We start from the raw sequence: 6,000 nt of genomic DNA, 5'->3' as shown, positions 1-6,000 counted from the left end.
AAAAAAAAAAAAAAAAAAAAAAGCAACCACGTAAGGCAGTGGGGATTGTATGATACCCTGAAGGTGATGAAATTTGAATTCCAGCTGTGTATGAAATTTCAGACTCAAATGCTTACTGCTTATAATTACTGTTCTTCAAGTGCTAGTCTACACAGAAACAGAAAAGCCAAAACTTGGAAGATTTTTAAGTGAACTGTAGCAGAATTTATTTTCAGAGACACACCTCCCACAAATCTCTACCAACATTTTCTTCCATCAAAGAGATGCAGCTTCTTCTGAGGTACAGCAAAGAATATCATGCAGTGGACTACTGTGCAATGATCAAAGCCAGGAAACAAACACAATATCTGAGTAAGACTATGTGGCTGGATCAGGAAGATTTTAAACAGGCAGAATTGTATTACTGGGTGACATTTAGCCAAGGGAAATAGTATAATACGTGTTATCTCAGTTACATTCAGTACAGTCAATCTAATTGCCATTTGCAATCTGGAAGAAAGCATTTCTAACATGGCCGTGATTCAATCCTCCTGTGGAACATACATCCAAGACAAAGGCTCTCAAGTTATCTATGTTGTACTCAAAAAACCCCTAGAAAACTAGCTCTTGCAGATACTAGCTGTAGCAGAAGCAACCTATAACACAGCTGTGGATAGTCATGCGGCCATGGCAGCACCAAGATCAGTGCAAGCTTTCCATATTCATGTGACTCTTTAGTAGATTGCTAAGCACAAGTGCGAGCACAATAACAGTGCTAAGAGCAGTTAAAACTAGTTAGCTGAAACTCTAACCTCTGTAAGCACACAGAGCTAAGTGCAACCGTCACTACAGTGCAAATTGTGTAAAAATTTGCTGTAAAAAAAATAAGGAAAAGCATCACTCCTGACTTGACACTGAGATTTCCTGTTTCCTTAAAGTGGCTTTTTGTTCAGTTACTGACTTTACTGATTTTATATAGAGTAAACAGATTTAATTACATACAATTGTCAAGCTTTGTCCACAGGCCCTAAGCCTTCTCCAACCATTAGTTTGTTCATGTGCCTTCTTCTGAAACATCTTGTGCTGATCGCTGCCACACACATAGTACTTATGATCTTCTCAGGCCATGACAGCAGTCATGGGGAGGCAGAGCTGCATGAATTACAATTAATTTATTTATGACACTGGAATTAGTATTGAAGGTGGCTAAAAAAACTTCTCCTTACGATAAATTAAATTATACTACACTAGTATGCAAGGATCTAACATATGTTTTAACATAGGATTACTTTGTTTCTATAATAATAGCAGTTTGGTAACATAAATATGCTCATCTGAATTGCACTAACATCACCGTAAATCAGTAGTCTCGTTTTACCAGGCTTACCCACTTTTCCCACTAGAAAAAGCCCTTTGTAATCCACTATGGAATGATGACCATGGTTTTTAATTTCTGTAATGTAAAGGTTAGCTCCTCCCACAAGATTTCATAATCTTATGAAAACTGAGTTCACCAAACACCCACCCCCTTGCTTTCTCCAACCTTACCCAACCAGTCTTAGATGTAGTTGGATTTATCTGACTCTCACCAGACAGGAAATTTAGTGTTTATGTCATTTTGTTTTAACTATAAGCATAATCGTATCTAATCCACTTCATATTAGATGATTGAATCCTTTGTGATTTTGAAGCTGGGTAAAAGAGCTGTGTCCTGGGTTCTACTAGGATAGGGTTAATTTCCACAGCCAGGATAGCCAGACGGAACCACCCAATGGGATATTAGATACCCTACTGATGGGATACCCAGAATATAAAAGGGGGACAGGTGTGCAGTGCCAGAGACAGCATGCGGTTTTGAACAGTGGTGGGATGTGGCGCGGCTTGGCGTTCTGACGGAAGTAGTAAGCAGTACATTGTAGACATAACTCACTTTATTATGTTATTACTACCATTTCCTCTCTCTTTGTGTTGTTCAAGTAAACTCCCTTATCTTAACCCACATGGGTTTACTTTTTCCTTTCTTCTCTCTGCCCCCAATGGGGAGTAGGAAGGAGGGAGTGAGTGAGTGGCTGCGTGGTGCTTAGTTGCCAGCTGGGTTCAAACCATTACATGCTGTAAAGATTAGCAAGTTTATATTTCTGGCTTGAAACGCCTGGAGTGCTTGAACTGACGCTCTGTACATTTGCCTTATTTAGGTAACATTTGTCAATGAAAGACCCTCAGCCTCAGCATTTGTGCCCCAGATAGTCTGGCAACTCATTGTATTCACATCTTTAGAGGATGCCCCAATTTTCCTAGGCTCTTTTCTGAATAGGGTATGTACTGTCAGGAGAACAATTATTTTTTCATAAACAATGCCCATGTTAATGACTGCATTGTTTATAAAACTCACCTGTTTTATAGTCAAGCAGTATATTATATAAATGTGAAAATAAAATGCCTATTTTAGCATCTTAAAGATGCACAGCTGAAGAACTCCTTCCTCTCCTAAATGCAAATACTATTAAAATCACTTTCTCAGCAATTAAAGAGCATTAGGTAGACTCTCAGTTAAGACAAATTTACCTCAAAAATGTATTCATCACTCTCTTCAAAAGTAAAGCTCTAAAGCAATATGCACATAGTTGCCAGAAGCTTTAGTTAAAGCTAAAATTAGCCATGCTGATTAAGTGGATTTTGCATAACCTTAACTATTAATCCTTCATATTGGTCTTTTCTTTGAAAAATCTGGAAGTACCAATAACCTAAAGGTTTATAGAGTTACTTTTTAATACTACTTAGTTGAGATTTAATCCTTTGTGTAACAGTTAACATTGGCACCATCTTTTAATAGCCGAAGATTTCTAACATGCATTTGCTGAACAAAACAGACATTTTCAATTCCAGAGAAATAATGGCAACATGCATAGAGCAGAACTTTGATTTAAAGAATTTAAAAAATCTACTTAAAGAGATAAAATGGAACTAACAGTAAATTAATATCTCAGTTTTCACCCTTTCTTTAAATAGTGTTCTTTTCATGCTTAATTCTCTCCCCTTCCATTTTCTTTACTTCAGGTCTGTATTTTCTAACAGCTAGATTGCTTCCCATCTTACCTGGCTACCAAGGCATAAATTACATTTTCCAGTGAGACCAATATGGGATTTGACTCCAAGTTTCTTTTTGAAAGCAGCGCTTGTTTTATAGACACTTCCTCTGAAAAGGCAAGATAGTACTGAGTCTCAGATCATTCTGTTGCTGTCAGAGGGAAATTAAATTGCCACCTTTAAAAGTTGAAATTGTTCCTATTCTCAGATCAGGACAAGGAGAAATGAGGCAGGTTGTTCTTTGTGAAGTAGTGTGACATTGCAAACTTGGCTTTTGTTTAGGGCTGATCCTGCTAACAGAGGGTGCTCTCCCTGAAGATTTATCTAACACGTTTTGCTTCAGATTTGCTTGAGGCTAAGAGTGCAAATACTGTTAGTTATTCAAGCCCAGCCAACACCTGGAAGCTCATTAGTTTACTGTAATTCCTTTGTGTGCCCTAGCCCTGCCTCAGTGTTTCATAGCATTTGCTCATCTGCCTTTTTTTACAAAAAGTAATCAACCTTCTCATTTTGTAAAAATTGGCATTTTATGATATTTATATTTTTTTAACACCAATAATTCAAAGAGAGTTTGGCACCCTCAGTGGTCCTGTTTCCTTCACTTTAGAAGTAATTAACAGAAATTAAAAAAATGACCTATTATAGGTAGCTGGTAATTATAGTTCACACCTGTTTTGCCAGTCAAACAATTGAAAAAATCAATTATAAGACAAATTATTAATTGAGCATTAAACATTTTTACTCTTCTATATCAGTTTAGCTTTTTTTCTTCTGTGTTGAAGCATTAATTTATTAATTGTTTTAAACATCAATTCATCAGCAGTAAATTCAGAGCAGCTGACAGTTGTGTTTTGGTTGTATATTAGATCAATACAACCAGCTGAAAACTTTCAGATCATTGATCATGTCATGTTCTGCTGAGTAACTGGCCAGTAAAACTGGATATTTAGAAACTGATGACTTAGTGGTTCAAAGGTCAGTCTAATAAGAAACTAAAGCAGGCTAAAACCGACTTTCTCTGCCTCTATGTCTTTTCTGTTGGTAGGTGGTCTTCTGGATGATCCATCATCTCATCTCCAGTCTTCATGATGGTTTTTCTCTTTATTAATGACAGATTGTTTTTTCATAGACCACATTACTCTGCTGTCTGTACTGCACTATAAAAGTACTAGCAATGGTATTCCAGGTAGAGAGCATAAGTTTTAGAAAAAAAACTTTTTCATCCAGCTTTGTAATCTTAAGTCATGTGACAGTTTACCTTTTCTTATACGAAGGGTTATGGATTTTGTCTTACAGAGCTATAAGCAACTCTCTTCATATATGAAGACTTTAAAATTTTTCTTGGAGAACTCTTAGTATAGACATGTTCTTTTCAGTGCCTTATTACCAGTCTGTTGCTATTTGGTAGAGTTATACAGATTATCCAGGCTGTTCCTTTTTCAATGGTATGGGCCATGTGTGGAAAGAAACAGAAATTTAGGAAACAAATGAAATTATGAGATCGCTGATGTTTGAAAACTGGAATTATTTTGTCTCCTTCTGGTGAGATTCCTATCTCAGAACAAGTGCATGCAAACATTGATCTCACCTAATGATGCTGTGACTTCTTATGGGAAACTAGCACCTAGAAGAAACTCCACAATGGTCAAAGAATGATAAAGTGACATAGTACCTGAAGAAGTGAGTGCCATGAGTGAGCTCGTGGGGGGTTTCATGTATCAGATGGTGTGAGTGGCGTGATGGCATTACTCCATAGATTTTCCTGAATTAAGCTCAAATAGCTTAACAATTTTTTTGGCTATATCCAGCTTTCTGAAATACTTCCCTTCATTTATCATAATGATGAATATCTACACTATATATATACAATCACAGCTTAAGTAGAGTTTGTATTCAAGTTTTAATGATTGTTAAGAGGATAAATTTTGAAGTACTAGGTAGGCAGTGACAGAGATAAACCAAAAAGCTTGGCAGTTTTTTTGACGCTGTCCAATGAAAAAGCTATTGTTTGCAGGTAGATTTACCACGTCTGTTAAAATTCTAGTCCTACAGTCAAATACTTACCCACCCTCGTAGTAGATTGTGATCATGACTCACTTCAAAAGCAGTTATAATTATGTCGTTTATAAAATCACCTATTTCCCTTACAGATTCAGAGGAGAAATTTGAATGATAAAAAGGTAATCTCTAATGCCATTATAGTGTTTATGTTTGAATTGGTTTTATACTGAACACAAGGCTTTAAGATTTCTGTCTGCACAGGAGCTGAGATTCTGTAGTATTGACTTTAATATGCAATCATTCAATTTTTAAACTTTTGAAATACAAAGAAAACATAGTACAGGAAACTCGCTATTGCAAAATTATGGATGAAAAGATATATTTCAGCATCCACTTGGCAGTACATACAGGTTACTGCATAGAAAAAGTTCAGAAAGGCAGAGCTGGGATTTTCTGACATTTTAACATTTGATTTATAAAGACCTGTAACTGCCAGGTTTTGAAGAAACATATGAACTTTCACATTCTGTTGAGCATTCTACTAGACATGCTTTCCAGAACAAAGAAGCACTGTAAACTCATTTTCAGTATGTATATAAATATGAAAAAAATTAAAGCTTACAAAAACGTTTGTGCTTTCCATTTTTATAATTGTGTATTTTAAGAAAAACATCTATCTTCATGTTTCCCTAATTCTTCAGAAATGTGCTCAGTGCCAGATAATTCTGCAGTAAATGTGAGAAGGTCCCCGTGAAAAGGACATTTGCCTGATGAAAGATCTAAATGTTTTCCTAATCCTGTTATTTACCTTTTGTATGGCTTTTGACAAATCATTTTCCTCTAGGGACTCTGTTCTCCTGTATAGTGTCTTTTCAGGGACAGAGAAAGATCTGTGCCTAACAGCACGGGAATCTTTTTGCACTGGAGTGCTTT

This window comes from Buceros rhinoceros, unplaced genomic scaffold (assembly GCF_000710305.1).
Source record: "Buceros rhinoceros silvestris isolate BGI_N320 unplaced genomic scaffold, ASM71030v1 scaffold5410, whole genome shotgun sequence".
NCBI classification, from domain to species: domain Eukaryota; kingdom Metazoa; phylum Chordata; class Aves; order Bucerotiformes; family Bucerotidae; genus Buceros; species Buceros rhinoceros.
Note: the sequence above shows the minus strand (reverse complement) of the source record.